Genomic DNA, 23,675 nt, shown 5'->3' with positions numbered 1-23,675 from the left:
CAGCGTGTTTGAATGCAGTGGATTCCATGCAGCATGGCCCAGTGGTTCCCGATTGAATGCAGTGGTTGCAATGAAGCATGATTGAATGCAGTGGATTCCATGAAGTGTGGCCCAATGCATCCCGATTAAATGCAGTGGATTTTATGCAGCGAGGCCCAAAGCATCCCGATTGAATGCAGTGGATTCCATGCAGCATGATTGAATGCAGTAGATTCCATGCAGTGCGGCCCAATGCATCCCGATTAAATGCAGTGGATTTTATGCAGCGAGGCCCAAAGCATCCCGATTGAATGCAGTGGATTCCATGCAGCGTCACTGAATGCAGTGGATTCCATGCAGCATGGTAAAATGCATCCCGAGTGATGCAGTGGATTCCATGCAGTGTCATTGAATGCAGTGGATTCCATGCAGCATGGTAAAATGCATCCCGATTGATGCAGTGGATTCCATGCAGTGTCATTGAATGCAGTGGATTCCATGCAGCATGGTAAAATGCATCCCGATTGAATGCAGTGTATTCCATACAGCGGGGTTAAATGGATCCCGATTGAATGCAGTGGATTCCATGCAGTGTGGCCCAATGGATCTCGATTGAATGCAGTGGATTCCATGCAGTGTGATGCAGTGTATTCTGATTGATGGCAGTGAATTCCATGCATCGTGGCACAATGGATCCCAATTGAATGCAGTGGATTCCATGCAGCGTGTTTGAATGCAGTGTATGCCATGCAGCGTGAAGAAATGGAACCCTATTGAATGCAGTGGATTCCATGCAGCATGATTGAATGCAGTGGATTCCAGGCAGCGAGGCCCAATTAATCCCGATTGAATGCAGTGGATATTATCCAGCATGGCCCAAAGCATCCCGATTGAATGCAGTGGATTCCATGCAGCGTGTTTGAATGCAGTGGATTCCATGCAGCATGGCCCAATGGTTCCCTATTGAATGCAGTGGTTGCAATGAAGCATGATTGAATGCAGTGGATTCCATGAAGCGTGGCCCTATGGTACCCGATTGAATGCACTGGTTGCAATGAAGCATGATGGAATGCAGTGGATTCCATGCAGCATGGAGAAATTGAACCCTATTAAATGCAGGGGATTTTATGCAGCATGATTGAATGCAGTGGATTCCATGCAGCGTCACTGAATGCAGGGGATTCGATGCAGCACGGTAAAATGCATCCTGATTGAACCCAGTGTATTCCATGCAGCGTGGCTTAATGGATCCCGATTGAATGCAGTGGATTCCATGCAGCGTGGCCCAATGGACCTCGAGAGAATGCAGTGGATTCCATGCAGTGTGGTGCAATGGATTTTGATTGAACGCAGTGCACTCCATGCATCGTGGCCCAATGGATCTTGATTGAACGCATTTTATTCCATGGAGTGAGGCCCAATGAATCCCAATTGAATGCAGTGGATTCCATGCAGCATGGTGCAATGGATGTCTATTGAATGCAGTGGTTTCCCTGCAATGTGGCACAATGGATCCCGATTGACTGCAGTGGATTCCATGCAGTGTCATTGAATGAAGTGGATTCCATGCAGCATGGTGCAATGCATCCCGATTGATGCAGTGGATTCCATGCAGTGTCATTGAATGCAGTGGATTCCATGCAGCATGGTAAAATGCATCCCGATTGAACGCAGTGTATTCCATGCAGCGGAGTTAAATGGATCCCGATTGAATGCAGTGGATTCCATTCAGCGTGGCCCAGTGGATCTCGATTGAATGCAGTGGATTCCATGCAGTGTGGTGCAGTGGATTCTGATTGATTGCAGTGAATTCCATGCATCATGGCACAATGTATCCCAATTGAATGCAGTGGATTCCATGCAGCATGGCCCAATGGATCTCGATTGAATGCAGTGGATTCCATGCAGCGTGTTTGAATGCAGTGTATTCCATGCAGCGTGAAGAAATGGAACCCTATTGAGTGCAGTGGATTCCATGCAGCATGATTCAATGCAGTGGATTCCAGGCAGCGAGGCCCAATGAATCCCGATTGAATGCAGTGGATATTATCCAGCATGGCCCAAAGCATCCCGATTGAATGCAGTGGATTCCATGCAGCGTGTTTGAATGCAGTGGATTCCATGCAGCATGGCCCAGTGGTACCCGATTGAAAGCAGTGGTTGCAATGAAGCATGATTGAATGCAGTGGATTCCATGAAGTGTGGCCCTATGGTACCCGATTGAATGCACTGGTTGCAATGAAGCATGATTGAATGCAGTGGATTCCATGCAGCATGGAGAAATTGAACCCTATTAAATGCAGGGGATTTTATGCAGCATGATTGAATGCAGTGGATTCAATGCAGCATGATTGAATGCAGTAGATTCCATGCAGTGAGGCCCAATGCATCCCGATTAAATGCAGTGGATTTTATGCAGTAAGGCCCAAAGTATCCCAATTGAATGCAGTGGTTCCATGCGGCATCAATGAATGCAGTGGATTCGATGCAGCATGGTAAAATGCATCCCGATTGAATCCAGTGTATTCCATGCAGCGTGGCTTAATGGATCCCAATTGAATGCAGTGGATTCCATGCAGTGTGGTGCAATGGATTTTGATTGAACGCAGTGGATTCCATGCATCGTTGCACAATGGATCCCAATTGAATGCAGTGAATTCCATGCAGCGTGATTGAATGCAGTACATTCCATGCAGCATGGTAAAATGCATCCCGGTTGAATGCAGTGGATTCCATCCAGCTTGATTGAATGCAGTTGATTCCATGGAGCGTGGCCCAATGCATCCCGATTAAATGCAGTGGATTTTATGGAGGATGGCCCAAAGCATCCCGATTGAAGGTAGTGCATTCCATGCAGCATCACTGAATGCAGTGGATTCCATGCAGCATGGTAAAATGCATCCCGATTGATGCAGTGGATTCCATGCATTATGATTGAATGCAGTGAAAACCACGGAGCATGGTAAAATGCATCCCGATTGAACGCAGTGCATTCCATGCAGCGGGGTTAAATGGATCCCGATTGAATGCAGTGGATTCCATGCAGCGTGGCCCAATGGATCCCAATTGAATGCAGTGGATTCCATGCAGCGTGTTTGAATGCAGTGTATGCCATGCAGCGTGAAGAAATGGAACCCTATTGAATGCAGTGGATTCCATGCAGCATGATTGAATGCAGTGGCTTCCAGGCAGCGAGGCCCAATGAATCCCGATTGAATGCAGTGGATATTATCCAGCATGGCCCAAAGCATCCCGATTGAATGCAGTGGATTCCATGCAGCGTGTTTGAATGCAGTGGATTCCATGCAGCATGGCCCTATGGTTCCCGATTGAATGCAGTGGTTGCAATGAAGCATGATTGAATGCAGTGGATTCCATGAAGCGTGGCCCTATGGTACCCGATTGAATGCACTGGTTGCAAGGAAGCATGATTGAATGCAGTGGATTCCATGCAGCATGGAGAAATTGAACCCTATTAAATGCAGGGGATTTTATGCAGCATGATTGAATGCAGTGGATTCCATGCAGCATGATTGAATGCAGTAGATTCCATGCAGTGAGGCCCAATGCATCCCGATTAAATGCAGTGGATTTTATGCAGCGAGGCCCAAAGCATCCCGATTGAATGCAGTGGATTCCATGCAGCGTCACTGAATGCAGTGGATTCGATGCAGCATGGTTAAATGCATCCCGATTGAACGCAGTGTGTTCCATGCAGCGTGGCTAAATGGATCCCGATTGAATGCAGTGGATTCCATGCAGCGTGGCCCAATGGATCTCGAGAGAATGCAGTGGATTCCATGCAGTGTGGTGCAATGGATTTTGATTGAACGCAGTGGATTCCATGCATCGTTGCACAATGGATCCCAATTGAATGCAGTGAATTCCATGCAGCGTGATTGAATGCAGTACATTCCATGCAGCATGGTAAAATGCATCCCGATTAAATGCAGTGGATTCCATCCAGCTTGATTGAATGCAGTTGATTCCATGGAGCGTGGCCCAATGCATCCCGATTGAATGCAGTGGATTCCATGCAGCGTCACTGAATGCAGTTGATTCGATGCAGCATGGTTAAATGCATCCCGATTGAACGAAGACTATTCCATGCAGCGTGGCTAAATGGATCCCGATTGAATGCAGTGGATTCGATGCAGCATGGCTAAATGGATCCCGAGTGAATGCAGTGGATTCCATGCAGTGTCATTGAATGCAGTGGATTCCATGCAGCATGGTAAAATGCATCCCGATTGATGCAGTGTATTCCATGCAGCGGGGTTAAATGGATCCCGATTGAATGCAGTGGATTCCATGCAGCGTGGCCCAATGGATCTCGATTGAATGCAGTGGATTCCATGCAGCGTGTTTGAATGCAGTGTATTCCATGCAGCGTGAAGAAATGGAACCCTATTGAATGCAGTTGATTCCATGCAGCATGATTGAATGCAGTGGATTCCAGGCAGCGAGGCCCAATGAATCCCGATTGAATGCAGTGGATATTATCCAGCATGGCCCAAAGCATCCCGATTGAATGCAGTGGATTCCATGCAGCGTGTTTGAATGCAGTGGATTCCATGCAGCATGGCCCAATGGTTCCCGATTGAATGCAGTGGTTGCAATGAAGCATGATTGAATGCAGTGGATTCCATGAAGCATGGCCCTATGGTACCCGATTGAATGCACTGGTTGCAATGAAGCATGATTGAATGCAGTGGATTCCATGCAGCATGGAGAAATTGAACCATATTAAATGCAGGGGATTTTATGCAGCATGATAGAATGCAGTGGATTCCATGCAGCATGATTGAATGCAGTAGATTCCATGCAGTGAGGCCCAATGCATCCCGATTAAATGAGGTGGATTTTATGCAGCGACGCCCAAAGTATCCCGATTGAATGCAGTGGTTCCATGCGGCATCACTGAATGCAGTGGATTCCAGCAGCATGGTAAAATGCATCCCCATTGAACCCAGTGTATTCCATGCAGCGTGGCTTAATGGATCCCGATTGAATGCAGTGGATTCCATGCAGTGTGGTGCAGTGGATTTTGATTGAACGCAGTGGATTCCATGCATTTTGGCGCAATGGATCCCAATTGAATGCAGTGAATTCCATGCAGCGTGATTGAATGCAGTACATTCCATGCAGCATGGTAAAATGCATCCCGGTTAAATGCAGTGGATTCCATGCAGCATGATTGAATGCAGTTGATTCCATGGAGCGTGGCCCAATGCATCCCGATTAAATGCAGTGGATTTTATGCAGCATGGCCCAAAGCATCCCGATTGAAGGTAGTGCATTCCATGCAGCATCACTGAAGGCAGTGGATTCCATGCAGCATGGTAAAATGCATCCCAATTGAACGCAGTGTATTCCATGAAGCATGGCTAAATGGATCCCGATTGAACGCAGTGGATTCCATGCAGCGTGGCCCAATGGATCTCGATTGAACGCAGTGTATTCCATGCAGTGAGGCCCAATGAATCCCAATTGAATGCAGTGGATTCCATGCAGCATGGCGCAATGGATGTCGATTGAATGCAGTGGTTTCCCTGCAATGTGGCACAATGGATCCCGATTGACTGCAGTGGATTCCATGCAGCGTCACTGAATGCAGTGGATTCCATGCAGCATGGTAAAATCCATCCCGATTGATGCAGTGGATTCCATGCATTATGATTGAATGCAGTGAAGACCACGGAGCATGGTAAAATGCAGCCCGATTGAACGCAGTGCATTCCATGCAGCGGGGATAAATGAATCCCGGTTGAATGCAGTGGATTCCATGCAGCGTGGCCCAATGGATCTCGATTGAATGCAGTGGATTCCATGCAGCGTGTTTGAATGCAGTGTATGCCATGCAGCGTGAAGAAATGGAACCCTATTGAATGCAGTGGATTTTATGCAGCATGATTGAATGCAGTGGATTCCATGCAGCATGATTGAATGCAGTGGATTCCAGGCAGCGAGGCCCAATGAATCCCGATTGAATGCAGTGGATATTATCCAGCATGGCCCAAAGCATCCCGATTGAATGCAGTGGATTTCATGCAGCGTGTTTGAATGCAGTGGATTCCATGCAGCATGGCCCAATGGTTCCCGATTGAATGCAGGGGTTGCAATGAAGCATGATTGAATGCAGTGGATTCCATGAAGCGTGGCCCTTTGGTACCCGATTGAATGCACTGGTTGCAATGAAGCATGATTGAATGCAGTGGATTCCATGCAGCATGGAGAAATTGAACCCTATTAAATGCAGGGGATTTTATGCAGCATGATTGAATGCAGTGGATTCCATGCAGCATGATTGAATGCAGTAGATTCCATGCAGTGAGGCCCAATGCATCCCGATTAAATGCAGTGGATTATATGCAGTGAGGCCCAAAGCATCCCGATTGAATGCAGTGGATTCAATGCAGCGTCACTGAATGCAGTGAATTCCATGCAGCATGGTAAAAGGCATCCAGATTAATGCAGTGGATTCCATGCAGTGTCATTGAATGCAGTGGATTCCATGCAGCATGATAAAATGCATCCCGATTGATGCAGTGGATTCCATGCAGCGGGGTTAAATGGATCCCGATTGAATGCAGTGGATTCCATGCAGCGTGGCCCAATGGATCTCGATTGAATGCAGTGGATTCCATGTAGTGTGGTGCAGTGGATTCTGATTGATTGCAGTGAATTCCATGCATCGTGGCACAATGGATCCCAATTGAATGCAGTGGATTCCATGCAGCGTGGCCCAATGGATCTCGATTGAATGCAGTGGATTCCATGCAGCGTGTTTGAATGCAGTGTATGCCATGCAGCGTGAAGAAATGGAACCCTATTGAATGCAGTGGATTTTATGCAGCATGATTGAATGCAGTGGATTCCATGCAGCATGATTGAATGCAGTGGATTCCAGGCAGCGAGGACCAAAGAATCCCGATTGAATGCAGTGGATATTATCCAGCATGGCCCAAAGCATCCCGATTGAATGCAGTGGATTCCATGCAGCGTGTTTGAATGCAGTGGATTCCATGCAGCATGGCCCAATGGTTCCCGATTGAATGCAGTGGTTGCAATGAAGCATGATTGAATGCAGTGGATTCCATGAAGCGTGGCCCTATGGTACCCGATTGAATGCACTGGTTGCAATGAAGCATGATTGAATGCAGTGGATTCCATGCAGCATGGAGAAATTGAACCCTATTAAATGCAGGGGATTTTATGCAGCTTGATTGAATGCAGTGGATTCCATGCAGCATGATTGAATGCAGTAGATTCCATGCAGTGAGGCCCAATGCATCCCGATTAAATGCAGTGGATTTTATGCAGCGAGGCCCAAAGCATCCCGATTGAATGCAGTGGATTCCATGCAGCGTCACTGAATGCAGTGGATTCGATGCAGCATGGTTAAATGCATCCCGATTGAACGCAGTGTATTCCATGCAGCGTGGCTAAATGGATCCCGATTGAATGCAGTGGATTCGATGCAGCGTGGCCCAATGGATCTCGAGAGAATGCAGTGGATTCCATGCAGTGTGGTGCAATGGATTTTGATTGAACGCAGTGGATTCCATGCATCGTGGCGCAATGGATCCCAAATGAATGCAGTGAATTCCGTGCAGCGTGATTGAATGCAGTACATTCCATGCAGCGTGGTAAAATGCATCCCGATTAAATGCAGTGGATTCCATGCAGCATGATTGAATGCAGTTGATTCCATGGAGCGTGGCCCAATGCATCCCGATTAAATGCAGTGGATTTTATGCAGCATGGCCCAAAGCATCCCGATTGAAGGTAGTGCATTCCATGCAGCATCACTGAAGGCAGTGGATTCCATGCAGCATGGTAAAATGCATCCCAATTGAACGCAGTGTATTCCATGAAGCATGGCTAAATGGATCCCGATTGAACGCAGTGGATTCCATGCAGCGTGGCCCAATGGATCTCGATTGAACGCAGTGTATTCCATGCAGTGAGGCCCAATGAATCCCAATTGAATGCAGTGGATTCCATGCAGCATGGCGCAATGGATGTCGATTGAATGCAGTGGTTTCCCTGCAATGTGGCACAATGGATCCCGATTGACTGCAGTGGATTCCATGCAGCGTCACTGAATGCAGTGGATTCCATGCAGCATGGTAAAATCCATCCCGATTGATGCAGTGGATTCCATGCATTATGATTGAATGCAGTGAAGACCACGGAGCATGGTAAAATGCAGCCCGATTGAACGCAGTGCATTCCATGCAGCGGGGATAAATGAATCCCGGTTGAATGCAGTGGATTCCATGCAGCGTGGCCCAATGGATCTCGATTGAATGCAGTGGATTCCATGCAGCGTGTTTGAATGCAGTGTATGCCATGCAGCGTGAAGAAATGGAACCCTATTGAATGCAGTGGATTTTATGCAGCATGATTGAATGCAGTGGATTCCATGCAGCATGATTGAATGCAGTGGATTCCAGGCAGCGAGGCCCAATGAATCCCGATTGAATGCAGTGGATATTATCCAGCATGGCCCAAAGCATCCCGATTGAATGCAGTGGATTTCATGCAGCGTGTTTGAATGCAGTGGATTCCATGCAGCATGGCCCAATGGTTCCCGATTGAATGCAGGGGTTGCAATGAAGCATGATTGAATGCAGTGGATTCCATGAAGCGTGGCCCTTTGGTACCCGATTGAATGCACTGGTTGCAATGAAGCATGATTGAATGCAGTGGATTCCATGCAGCATGGAGAAATTGAACCCTATTAAATGCAGGGGATTTTATGCAGCATGATTGAATGCAGTGGATTCCATGCAGCATGATTGAATGCAGTAGATTCCATGCAGTGAGGCCCAATGCATCCCGATTAAATGCAGTGGATTATATGCAGTGAGGCCCAAAGCATCCCGATTGAATGCAGTGGATTCAATGCAGCGTCACTGAATGCAGTGAATTCCATGCAGCATGGTAAAATGCATCCAGATTAATGCAGTGGATTCCATGCAGTGTCATTGAATGCAGTGGATTCCATGCAGCATGATAAAATGCATCCCGATTGATGCAGTGGATTCCATGCAGCGGGGTTAAATGGATCCCGATTGAATGCAGTGGATTCCATGCAGCGTGGCCCAATGGATCTCGATTGAATGCAGTGGATTCCATGTAGTGTGGTGCAGTGGATTCTGATTGATTGCAGTGAATTCCATGCATCGTGGCACAATGGATCCCAATTGAATGCAGTGGATTCCATGCAGCGTGGCCCAATGGATCTCGATTGAATGCAGTGGATTCCATGCAGCGTGTTTGAATGCAGTGTATGCCATGCAGCGTGAAGAAATGGAACCCTATTGAATGCAGTGGATTTTATGCAGCATGATTGAATGCAGTGGATTCCATGCAGCATGATTGAATGCAGTGGATTCCAGGCAGCGAGGACCAAAGAATCCCGATTGAATGCAGTGGATATTATCCAGCATGGCCCAAAGCATCCCGATTGAATGCAGTGGATTCCATGCAGCGTGTTTGAATGCAGTGGATTCCATGCAGCATGGCCCAATGGTTCCCGATTGAATGCAGTGGTTGCAATGAAGCATGATTGAATGCAGTGGATTCCATGAAGCGTGGCCCTATGGTACCCGATTGAATGCACTGGTTGCAATGAAGCATGATTGAATGCAGTGGATTCCATGCAGCATGGAGAAATTGAACCCTATTAAATGCAGGGGATTTTATGCAGCTTGATTGAATGCAGTGGATTCCATGCAGCATGATTGAATGCAGTAGATTCCATGCAGTGAGGCCCAATGCATCCCGATTAAATGCAGTGGATTTTATGCAGCGAGGCCCAAAGCATCCCGATTGAATGCAGTGGATTCCATGCAGCGTCACTGAATGCAGTGGATTCGATGCAGCATGGTTAAATGCATCCCGATTGAACGCAGTGTATTCCATGCAGCGTGGCTAAATGGATCCCGATTGAATGCAGTGGATTCGATGCAGCGTGGCCCAATGGATCTCGAGAGAATGCAGTGGATTCCATGCAGTGTGGTGCAATGGATTTTGATTGAACGCAGTGGATTCCATGCATCGTGGCGCAATGGATCCCAAATGAATGCAGTGAATTCCGTGCAGCGTGATTGAATGCAGTACATTCCATGCAGCGTGGTAAAATGCATCCCGATTAAATGCAGTGGATTCCATCCAGCTTGATTGAATGCAGTTGATTCCATGGAGCGTGGCCCAATGCATCCCGATTAAATGCAGTGGATTTTATGCAGCATGGCCCAAAGCATCCCGATTGAAGGTAGTGCATTCCATGCAGCATCACTGAATGCAGTGGATTCCATGCAGCATGGTAAAATGCATCCCGATTGAACGCAGTGTATTCCATGAAGCATGGCTAAATGGATCCAGATTGAATGCTGTGGATTCCATGCAGCGTGGCCCAATGGATCTTGATTGAACGCAGTGTATTCCATGCAGTGAGGCCCAATGAATCCCAATTGAATGCAGCGGATTCCATGCAGCATGGCGCAATGGATGTCGATTGAATGCAGTGGTTTCACTGCAATGTGGCACAATGGATCCCAATTGAATGCAGTGGATTCCATGCAGCATGGTGCAATGGATGTCGATTGAATGCAGTGGCATCCCTGCAATGTGGCACAATGGATCCCGATTGACTGCAGTGGGTTCCATGCAGCGTCACTGAATGCAGTGGATTCCATGCAGCATGGTAAAATGCGTCCCGAGTGATGCAGTGGATTCCATGCAGTGTCATTGAATGCAGTGGATTCCATGCAGCATGGTAAAATGCATCCCGATTGATGCAGTGAATTCCATGCAGTGTCATTGAATGCAGTGGATTCCAGGCAGCATGGTAAAATGCATCCCGATTGAACGCAGTGTATTCCTTACAGCGGGGTTAAATGGATCCCGATTGAATGCAGTGGATTCCATGCAGAGTGGCCCAATGGATCTCGATTGAATGCAGTGGATTCCATGCAGTGTGGTGCAGTGTATTCTGATTGATTGCAGTGAATTCCATGCATCGTGGCACAATGGATCCCAATTGAATGCAGTGGATTCCATGCAGCGTGTTTGAATGCAGTGTATGCCATGCAGCGTGAAGAAATGGAACCCTATTGAATGCAGTGGATTTTATGCAGCATGATTGAATGCAGTGGATTCCATGCAGCATGATTGAATGCAGTGGATTCCAGGCAGCGAGGCCCAATGAATCCCGATTGAATGCAGTGGATATTATCCAGCATGGCCCAAAGCATCCCGATTGAATGCAGTGGATTCCATGCAGCGTGTTTGAATGCAGTGGATTCCATGCAGCATGGCCCAATGGTTCCCGATTGAATGCAGTGGTTGCAATGAAGCATGATTGAATGCAGTGGATTCCATGAAGCGTGGCCCTATGGTACCCGATTGAATGCACTGGTTGCAATGAAGCATGATTGAATGCAGTGGATTCCATGCAGCGTCACTGAATGCAGTGGATTCGATGCAGCATGGTAAAATGCATCCTGATTGAACCCAGTGTATTCCATGCAGCGTGGCTTAATGGATCCCGATTGAATGCAGTGGATTCCATGCAGCGTGGCCCAATGGACCTCGAGAGAATGCAGTGGATTCCATGCAGTGTGGTGCAATGGATTTTGATTGAATGCAGTGCACTCCATGCATCGTGGCCCAATGGATCTTGATTGAACGCATTTTATTCCATGGAGTGAGGCCCAATGAATCCCAATTGAATGCAGTGGATTCCATGCAGCATGGTGCAATGGATGTCTATTGAATGCAGTGGTTTCCCTGCAATGTGGCACAATGGATCCCGATTGACTGCAGTGGATTCCATGCAGTGTCATTGAATGAAGTGGATTCCATGCAGCATGGTGCAATGCATCCCGATTGATGCAGTGGATTCCATGCAGTGTCATTGAATGCAGTGGATTCCATGCAGCATGGTAAAATGCATCCCGATTGAACGCAGTGTATTCCATGCAGCAGGGTTAAATGGATCCCGATTGAATGCAGTGGATTCCATTCAGCGTGGCCCAGTGGATCTCGATTGAATGCAGTGGATTCCATGCAGTGTGGTGCAGTGGATTCTGATTGATTGCAGTGAATTCCATGCATCGTGGCACAATGTATCCCAATTGAATGCAGTGGATTCCATGCAGCATGGCCCAATGGATCTCGATTGAATGCAGTGGATTCCATGCAGCGTGTTTGAATGCAGTGTATTCCATGCAGCGTGAAGAAATGGAACCCTATTGAATGCAGTGGATTCCATGCAGCATGATTCAATGCAGTGGATTCCAGGCAGCGAGGCCCAATGAATCCCGATTGAATGCAGTGGATATTATCCAGCATGGCCCAAAGCATCCCGATTGAATGCAGTGGATTCCATGCAGCGTGTTTGAATGCAGTGGATTCCATGCAGCATGGCCCAGTGGTTCCCGATTGAATGCAGTGGTTGCAATGAAGCATGATTGAATGCAGTGGATTCCATGAAGTGTGGCCCAATGCATCCCGATTAAATGCAGTGGATTTTATGCAGCGAGGCCCAAAGCATCCCGATTGAATGCAGTGGATTCCATGCAGCGTCACTGAATGCAGTGGATTACATGCAGCATGGTAAAATGCATCCCGAGTGATGCCGTGGATTCCATGCAGTGTCATTGAATGCAGTGGATTCCATGCAGCATGGTAAAATGCATCCCGATTGATGCAGTGGATTCCATGCAGTGTCATTGAATGCAGTGGATTCCATGCAGCATGGTAAAATGCATCCCGATTGAATGCAGTGTATTCCATACAGCGGGGTTAAATGGATCCCGATTGAATGCAGTGGATTCCATGCAGTGTGGCCCAATGGATCTCGGTTGAATGCAGTGGATTCCATGCAGTGTGATGCAGTGTATTCTGATTGATTGCAGTGAATTCCATGCATCGTGGCACAATGGATCCCAATTGAATGCAGTGGATTCCATGCAGCGTGTTTGAATGCAGTGTATGCCATGCAGCGTGAAGAAATGGAACCCTATTGAATGCAGTGGATTCCATGCAGCATGATTGAATGCAGTGGATTCCAGGCAGCGAGGCCCAATGAATCCCGATTGAATGCAGTGGATATTATCCAGCATGGCCCAAAGCATCCCGATTGAATGCAGTGGATTCCATGCAGCATGTTTGAATGCAGTGGATTCCATGCAGCATGGCCCAATGGTTCCCTATTGAATGCAGTGGTTGCAATGAAGCATGATTGAATGCAGTGGATTCCATGAAGCGTGGCCCTATGGTACCCGATTGAATGCACTGGTTGCAATGAAGCATGATTGAATGCAGTGGATTCCATGCAGCATGGAGAAATTGAACCCTATTAAATGCAGGGGATTTTATGCAGCATGATTGAATGCAGTGGATTCCATGCAGCGTCACTGAATGCAGTGGATTCGATGCAGCATGGTAAAATGCATCCTGATTGAACCCAGTGTATTCCATGCAGCGTGGCTTAATGGATCCCGATTGAATGCAGTGGATTCCATGCAGCGTGGCCCAATGGACCTCGAGAGAATGCAGTGGATTCCATGCAGTGTGGTGCAATGGATTTTGATTGAACGCAGTGCACTCCATGCATCGTGGCCCAATGGATCTTGATTGAACGCATTTTATTCCATGGAGTGAGGCCCAATGAATCCCAATTGAATGCAGTGGATTCCATGCAGCATGGTGCAATGGATGTCTATTGAATGCAGTGGTTTCCCTGCAATGTGGCACAATGGATCCCGATTGACTGCAGTGGATTCCATGCAGTGTCATTGAATGAAGTGGATTCCATGCAGCATGGTGCAATGCATCCCGATTGATGCAGTGGATTCCATGCAGTGTCATTGAATGCAGTGGATTCCATGCAGCATGGTAAAATGCATCCCGATTGAACGCAGTGTATTCCATGCAGCGGAGTTAAATGGATCCCGATTGAATGCAGTGGATTCCTTTCAGGGTGGCCCAGTGGATCTCGATTGAATGCAGTGGATTCCATGCAGTGTGGTGCAGTGGATTCTGATTGATTGCAGTGAATTCCATGCATCGTGGCACAATGTATCCCAATTGAATGCAGTGGATTCCATGCAGCATGGCCCAATGGATCTCGATTGAATGCAGTGGAGTCCATGCAGCGTGTTTGAATGCAGTGTATTCCATGCAGCGTGAAGAAATGGAACCCTATTGAATGCAGTGGATTCCATGCAGCATGATTCAATGCAGTGGATTCCAGGCAGCGAGGCCCAATGAATCCCGATTGAATGCAGTGGATATTATCCAGCATGGCCCAAAGCATCCCGATTGAATGCAGTGGATTCCATGCAGCGTGTTTGAATGCAGTGGATTCCATGCAGCATGGCCCAGTGGTTCCCGATTGAATGCAGTGGTTGCAATGAAGCATGATTGAATGCAGTGGATTCCATGAAGCGTGGCCCTATGGTACCCGATTGAATGCACTGGTTGCAATGAAGCATGATTGAATGCAGTGGATTCCATGCAGCATGGAGAAATTGAACCCTATTAATTGCAGGGGATTTTATGCAGCATGATTGAATGCAGTGGATTCCATGCAGCATGATTGAAGGCAGTAGATTCCATGCAGTGAGGTCCAATGCATCCCGATTAAATGCAGTGGATTTTATGCAGTAAGGCCCAAAGTATCCCGATTGAATGCAGTGGTTCCATGCGGCATCACTGAATGCAGTGGATTCGATGCAGCATGGTAAAATGCATCCCGATTGAACCCAGTGTATTCCATGCAGCGTGGCTTAATGGATCCCGATTGAATGCAGTGGATTCCATGCAGTGTGGTGCAATGGATTTTGATTGAACGCAGTGGATTCCATGCATCGTTGCACAATGGATCCCAATTGAATGCAGTGAATTCCATGCAGCGTGATTGAATGCAGTACATTCCATGCAGCATGGTAAAATGCATCCCGGTTGAATGCAGTGGATTCCATCCAGCATGATTGAATGCAGTTGATTCCATGGAGCGTGGCCCAATGCATCCCGATTAAATGCAGTGGATTTTATGCAGCATGGCCCAAAGCATCCCGATTGAAGGTAGTGCATTCCATGCAGCATCACTGAATGCAGTGGATTCCATGCAGCATGGTAAAATGCATCCCGATTGATGCAGTGGATTCCATGCATTATGATTGAATGCAGTGAAAACCACGGAGCATGGTAAAATGCATCCCGATTGAACGCAGTGCATTCCATGCAGCGGGGTTAAATGGATCCCGATTGAATGCAGTGGATTCCATGCAGCGTGGCCCAATGGATCTCGATTGAATGCAGTGGAATCCATGCAGCGTGTTTGAATGCAGTGTATGCCATGCAGCATGAAGAAATGGAACCCTATTGAATGCAGTGGATTTTATGCAGCATGATTGAATGCAGTGGATTCCATGCAGCATGATTGAATGCAGTGGATTCCAGGCAGCGAGGCCCAATGAATCCCGATTGAATGCAGTGGATATTATCCAGCATGGCCCAAAGCATCCCGATTGAATGCAGTGGATTCCATGCAGCGTGTTTGAATGCAGTGGATTCCATGCAGCATGGCCCTATGGTTCCCGATTGAATGCAGTGGTTGCAATGAAGCATGATTGAATGCAGTGGATTCCATGAAGCGTGGCCCTATGGTACCCGATTGAATGCACTGGTTGCAATGAAGCATGATTGAATGCAGTGGATTCCATGCAGCATGATTGAAGGCAGTAGATTCCATGCAGTGAGGCCCAATGCATCCCGATTAAATGCAGTGGATTTTATGCAGCGAGGCCCAAAGCATCCCGATTGAATGCAGTGGATTCCATGCAGCGTCACTGAATGCAGTGGATTCGATGCAGCATGGTTAAATGCATCCCGATTGAACGCAGTGTATTCCATGCAGCGTGGCTAAATGGATCCCGATTGAATGCAGTGGATTCCATGCAGCGTGGCCCAATGGATCTCGAGAGAATGCAGTGGATTCCATGCAGTGTGGTGCAATGGATTTTGATTGAACGCAGTGGATTCCATGCATCTTTGCACAATGGATCCCAATTGAATGCAGTGAATTCCATGCAGCGTGATTGAATGCAGTACATTCCATGCAGCATGGTAAAATGCATCCCGATTAAATGCAGTGGATTCCATCCAGCTTGATTGAATGCAGTTGATTCCATGGAGCGTGGCCCAATGCATCCCGATTAAATGCAGTGGATTCCATGCAGCGTCACTGAATGCAGTGGATTCGATGCAGCATGGTTAAATGCATCCCGATTGAACGAAGACTATTCCATGCAGCGTGGCTAAATGGATCCCGATTGAATGCAGTGGATTCGATGCAGCGTGGCCCAATGGATCTCGAGAGATTGCAGTGGATTCCATGCAGTGTGGTGCAATGGATTTTGATCGAACGCAGTGGATTCCATGCATCGTTGCACAATGGATCCCAATTGAATGCAGTGAATTCCATGCAGCGTGATTGAATGCAGTACATTCCATGCAGCATGGTAAAATGCATCCCGGTTAAATGCAGTGGATTCCATGCAGCATGATTGAATGCAGTTGATTCCATGGAGCGTGGCCCAATGCATCCCGATTAAATGCAGTGGATTTTATGCAGCATGGCCCAAAGCATCCCGATTGAAGGTAGTGCATTCCATGCAGCATCACTGAATGCAGTGGATTCCATGCTGCATGGTAAAATGCATCCCGATTGAACGCAGTGTATTCCATGAAGCATGGCTAAATGGATCCCGATTGAACGCAGTGGATTCCATGCAGCGTGGCCCAATGGATCTCGATTGAACGCAGTGTATTCCATGCAGTGAGGCCCAATGAATCCCAATTGAATGCAGTGGATTCCATGCAGCATGGCGCAATGGATGTCGATTGAATGCAGTGGTTTCCCTGCAATGTGGCACAATGGATCCCGATTGACTGCAGTGGATTCCATGCAGCGTCACTGAATGCAGTGGATTCCATGCAGCATGGTAAAATCCATCCCGATTGATGCAGTGGATTCCATGCATTATGATTGAATGCAGTGAAGACCACGGAGCATGGTAAAATGCACCCCGATTGAACGCAGTGCATTCCATGCAGCGGGGATAAATGAATCCCGGTTGAATGCAGTGGATTCCATGCAGCGTGGCCCAATGGATCTCGATTGAATGCAGTGGATTGCATGCAGCGTGTTTGAATGCAGTGTATGCCATGCAGCGTGAAGAAATGGAACCCTATTGAATGCAGTGGATTCCATGCAGCATGATTGAATGCAGTGTATTCCAGGCAGCGAGGCCCAATGCATCCCGATTAAATGCAGTGGATTTTATGCAGTAAGGCCCAAAGTATCCCAATTGAATGCAGTGGTTCCATGCGGCATCACTGAATGCAGTGGATCCGATGCAGCATGGTAAAATGCATCCCGATTGAACCCAGTGTATTCCATGCAGCGTGGCTTAATGGATCCCGATTGAATGCAGTGGATTCCATGCAGTGTGGTGCAATGGATTTTGATTGAACGCAGTGGATTCCATGCATCGTTGCACAATGGATCCCAATTGAATGCAGTGAATTCCATGCAGCGTGATTGAATGCAGTACATTCCATGCAGCATGGTAAAATGCATCCCGGTTGAATGCAGTGGATTCCATCCAGCTTGATTGAATGCAGTTGATTCCATGGAGCGTGGCCCAATGCATCCCGATTAAATGCAGTGGATTTTATGCAGCATGGCCCAAAGCATCCCGATTGAAGGTAGTGCATTCCATGCAGCATCACTGAATGCAGTGGATTCCATGCAGCATGGTAAAATGCATCCCGATTGATGCAGTGGATTCCATGCATTATGATTGAATGCAGTGAAAACCACGGAGCATGGTAAAATGCATCCCGATTGAACGCAGTGCATTCCATGCAGCGGGGTTAAATGGATCCCGATTGAATGCAGTGGATTCCATGCAGCGTGGCCCAATGGATCCCAATTGAATGCAGTGGATTCCATGCAGCGTGTTTGAATGCAGTGTATGCCATGCAGCGTGAAGAAATGGAACCCTATTGAATGCAGTGGATTTTATGCAGCATGATTGAATGCAGTGGATTCCATGCAGCATGATTGAATGCAGTGGATTCCAGGCAGCGAGGCCCAATGAATCCCGATTGAATGCAGTGGATATTATCCAGCATGGCCCAAAGCATCCCGATTGAATGCAGTGGATTCCATGCAGCGTGTTTGAATGCAGTGGATTCCATGCAGCATGGCCCTATGGTTCCCGATTGAATGCAGTGGTTGCAATGAAGCATGATTGAATGCAGTGGATTCCATGAAGCGTGGCCCTATGGTACCCGATTGAATGCACTGGTTGCAAGGAAGCATGATTGAATGCAGTGGATTCCATGCAGCATGGAGAAATTGAACCCTATTAAATGCAGGGGATTTTATGCAGCATGATTGAATGCAGTGGATTCCATGCAGCATGATTGAAGGCAGTAGATTCCATGCAGTGAGGCCCAATGCATCCCGATTAAATGCAGTGGATTTTATGCAGCGAGGCCCAAAGCATCCCGATTGAATGCAGTGGATTCCATGCAGCGTCACTGAATGCAGTGGATTCGATGCAGCATGGTTAAATGCATCCCGATTGAACGCAGTGTGTTCCATGCAGCGTGGCTAAATGGATCCCGATTGAATGCGGTGGATTCCATGCAGCGTGGCCCAATGGATCTCGAGAGAATGCAGTGGATTCCATGCAGTGTGGTGCAATGGATTTTGATTGAACGCAGTGGATTCCATGCATCGTTGCACAATGGATCCCAATTGAATGCAGTGAATTCCATGCAGCGTGATTGAATGCAGTACATTCCATGCAGCATGGTAAAATGCATCCCGATTAAATGCAGTGGATTCCATCCAGCTTGATTGAATGCAGTTGATTCCATGGAGCGTGGCCCAATGCATCCCGATTGAATGCAGTGGATTCCATGCAGCGTCACTGAATGCAGTTGATTCGATGCAGCATGGTTAAATGCATCCCGATTGAACGAAGACTATTCCATGCAGCGTGGCTAAATGGATCCCGAGTGAATGCAGTGGATTCCATGCAGTGTCATTGAATGCAGTGGATTCCATGCAGCATGGTAAAATGCATCCCGATTGATGCAGTGTATTCCATGCAGCGGGGTTAAATGGATCCCGATTGAATGCAGTGGATTCCATGCAGCGTGGCCCAATGGATCTCGATTGAATGCAGTGGATTCCATGCAGCGTGTTTGAATGCAGTGTATGCCATGCAGTGTGAAGAAATGGAACCCTATTGAATGCAGTTGATTCCATGCAGCATGATTGAATGCAGTGGATTCCAGGCAGCGAGGCCCAATGAATCCCGATTGAATGCAGTGGATATTATCCAGCATGGCCCAAAGCATCCCGATTGAATGCAGTGGATTCCATGCAGCGTGTTTGAATGCAGTGGATTCCATGCAGCATGGCCCAATGGTTCCCGATTGAATGCAGTGGTTGCAATGAAGCATGATTGAATGCAGTGGATTCCATGAAGCATGGCCCTATGGTACCCGATTGAATGCACTGGTTGCAATGAAGCATGATTGAATGCAGTGGATTCCATGCAGCATGGAGAAATTGAACCATATTAAATGCAGGGGATTTTATGCAGCATGATAGAATGCAGTGGATTCCATGCAGCATGATTGAATGCAGTAGATTCCATGCAGTGAGGCCCAATGCATCCCGATTAAATGAGGTGGATTTTATGCAGCGACGCCCAAAGTATCCCGATTGAATGCAGTGGTTCCATGCGGCATCACTGAATGCAGTGGATTCCAGCAGCATGGTAAAATGCATCCCCATTGAACCCAGTGTATTCCATGCAGCGTGGCTTAATGGATCCCGATTGAATGCAGTGGATTCCATGCAGTGTGGTGCAGTGGATTTTGATTGAACGCAGTGGATTCCATGCATTTTGGCGCAATGGATCCCAATTGAATGCAGTGAATTCCATGCAGCGTGATTGAATGCAGTACATTCCATGCAGCATGGTAAAATGCATCCCGGTTAAATGCAGTGGATTCCATGCAGCATGATTGAATGCAGTTGATTCCATGGAGCGTGGCCCAATGCATCCCGATTAAATGCAGTGGATTTTAAGCAGCATGGCCCAAAGCATCCCGATTGAAGGTAGTGCATTCCATGCAGCATCACTGAATGCAGTGGATTCCATGCATCATGGTAAAATGCATCCCGATTGATGCAGTGGATTCCATGCATTATGATTGAATGCAGTGAAAACCACGGAGCATGGTAAAATGCATCCCGATTGAACGCAGTGCATTCCATGCAGCGGGGTTAAATGGATCCCGATTGAATGCAGTGGATTCCATGCAGCGTGGCCCAATGGATCTCGATTGAATGCAGTGGAATCCATGCAGCGTGTTTGAATGCAGTGTATGCCATGCAGCGTGAAGAAATGGAACCCTATTGAATGCAGTGGATTTTATGCAGCATGATTGAATGCAGTGGATTCCATGCAGCATGATTGAATGCAGTGGATTCCAGGCAGCGAGGCCCAATGAATCCCGATTGAATGCAGTGGATATTATCCAGCATGGCCCAAAGCATCCCGATTGAATGCAGTGGATTCCATGCAGCGTGTTTGAATGCAGTGGATTCCATGCAGCATGGCCCTATGGTTCCCGATTGAATGCAGTGGTTGCAATGAAGCATGATTGAATGCAGTGGATTCCATGAAGCGTGGCCCTATGGTACCCGATTGAATGCACTGGTTGCAATGAAGCATGATTGAATGCAGTGGATTCCATGCAGCATGGAGAAATTGAACCCTATTAAATGCAGGGGATTTTATGCAGCATGATTGAATGCAGTGGATTCCATGCAGCATGATTGAATGCAGTAGATTCCATGCAGTGAGGCCCAATGCATCCCGATTAAATGCAGTGGATCTTATGCAGCGAGGCCCAAAGCATCCCGATTGAATGCAGTGGATTCCATGCAACGTCACTGAATGCAGTGGATTCGATGCAGCATGGTTAAATGCATCCCGATTGAACGCAGTGTATTCCATGCAGCGTGGCTAAATGAATCCCGATTGAATGCAGTGGATTCGATGCAGCGTGGCCCAATGGATCTCGAGAGAATGCAGTGGATTCCATGCAGTGTGGTGCAATGGATTTTGATTGAACGCAGTGGATTCCATGCATCGTTGCACAATGGATCCCAATTGAATGCAGTGAATTCCATGCAGCGTGATTGAATGCAGTACATTCCATGCAGCATGGTAAAATGCATCCCGATTAAATGCAGTGGATTCCATCCAGCTTGATTGAATGCAGTTGATTCCATGGAGCGTGGCCCAATGCATCCCGATTAAATGCAGTGGATTCCATGCAGCGTCACTGAATGCAGTGGATTCGATGCAGCATGGTTAAATGCATCCCGATTGAACGAAGACTATTCCATGCAGCGTGGCTAAATGGATCCCGATTGAATGCAGTGGATTCGATGCAGCGTGGCCCAATGGATCTCGAGAGATTGCAGTGGATTCCATGCAGTGTGGTGCAATGGATTTTGATTGAACGCAGTGGATTCCATGCATCGTGGTGCAATGGATCCCAATTGAATGAAGTGAATTCCATGCAGCGTGATTGAATGCAGTATATTCCATGCAGCATGGTAAAATGCATCCCGATTAAATGCAGTGGATTCCATCCAGCTTGATTGAATGCAGTTGATTCCATGGAGCGTGGCCCAATGCATCCCGATTAAATGCAGTGGATTTTATGCAGCATGGCCCAAAGCATCCCGATTGAAGGTAGTGCATTCCATGCAGCATCACTGAATGCAGTGGATTCCATGCAGCATGGTAAAATGCATCCCGATTGAACGCAGTGCATTACATGCAGCATGGCTAAATGGATCCCGAGTGAATGCAGTGGATTCCATGCAGTGTCATTGAATGCAGTGGATTCCATGCAGCATGGTAAAATGCATCCCGATTGATGCAGTGTATTCCATGCAGCGGGGTTAAATGGATCCCGATTGAATGCAGTGGATTCCATGCAGCGTGGCCCAATGGATCTCGATTGAATGCAGTGGATTCCATGCAGCGTGTTTGAATGCAGTGTATTCCATGCAGCGTGAAGAAATGGAACCCTATTGAATGCAGTGGATTCCATGCAGCATGATTGAATGCAGTGGATTCCAGGCAGCGAGGCCCAATGAATCCCGATTGAATGCAGTGGATATTATCCAGCATGGACCAAAGCATCCCGATTGAATGCAGTGGATTCCATGCAGCGTGTTTGAATGCAGTGGATTCCATGCAGCATGGCCCAATGGTTCCCGATTGAATGCAGTGGTTGCAATGAAGCATGATTGAATGCAGTGGATTCCATGAAGCGTGGCCCTATGGTACCCGATTGAATGCACTGGTTGCAATGAAGCATGATTGAATGCAGTGGATTCCATGCAGCATGGAGAAATTGAACCCTATTAAATGCAGGGGATTTTATGCAGCATGATTGAATGCAGTGGATTCCATGCAGCATGATTGAATGCAGTAGATTCCATGCAGTGAGGCCCAATGCATCCCGATTAAATGAGGTGGATTTTATGCAGCATGGCCCAAAGTATCCCGATTGAATGCAGTGGTTCCATGCGGCATCACTGAATGCAGTGGATTCGATGCAGCATGTTAAAATGCATCCCCATTGAACCCAGTGTATTCCATGCAGCGTGGCTTAATGGATCCCGATTGAATGCAGTGGATTCCATGCAGTGTGGTGCAATGGATTTTGATCGAACGCAGTGGATTCCATGCATTTTGGCGCAATGGATCCCAATTGAATGCAGTGAATTCCATGCAGCGTGATTGAATGCAGTACATTCCATGCAGCATGGTAAAATGCATCCCGGTTAAATGCAGTGGATTCCATGCAGCATGATTGAATGCAGTTGATTCCATGGAGCGTGGCCCAATGCATCCCGATTAAATGCAGTGGATTTTATGCAGCATGGCCCAAAGCATCCCGATTGAAGGTAGTGCATTCCATGCAGCATCACTGAATGCAGTGGATTCCATGCAGCATGGTAAAATGCATCCCGATTGAACGCAGTGTATTCCATGAAGCATGGCTAAATGGATCGCGATTGAACGCAGTGGATTCCATGCAGCGTGGCCCAATGGATCTCGATTGAACGCAGTGTATTCCATGCAGTGAGGCCCAATGAATCCCAATTGAATGCAGTGGATTCCATGCAGCATGGCGCAATGGATGTCGATTGAATGCAGTGGTTTCCCTGCAATGTGGCACAATGGATCCCGATTGACTGCAGTGGATTCCATGCAGCGTCACTGAATGCAGTGGATTCCATGCAGCATGGTAAAATCCATCCCGATTGATGCAGTGGATTCCATGCATTATGATTGAATGCAGTGAAGACCACGGAGCATGTTAAAATGCATCCCGATTGAACGCAGTGCATTCCATGCAGCGGGGATAAATGAATCCCGGTTGAATGCAGTGGATTCCATGCAGCGTGGCCCAATGGATCTCGATTGAATGCAGTGGATTGCATGCAGCGTGTTTGAATGCAGTGTATGCCATGCAGCGTGAAGAAATGGAAC

Source organism: Sus scrofa, chromosome 18 (genome assembly GCF_054392235.1).
Source record: "Sus scrofa isolate SSC_HxYL_T2T_F1_AM1 chromosome 18, Sscrofa_HxYL_maternal_Yorkshire_Landrace_v2.0, whole genome shotgun sequence".
NCBI lineage: Eukaryota > Metazoa > Chordata > Mammalia > Artiodactyla > Suidae > Sus > Sus scrofa.
Note: the sequence above shows the minus strand (reverse complement) of the source record.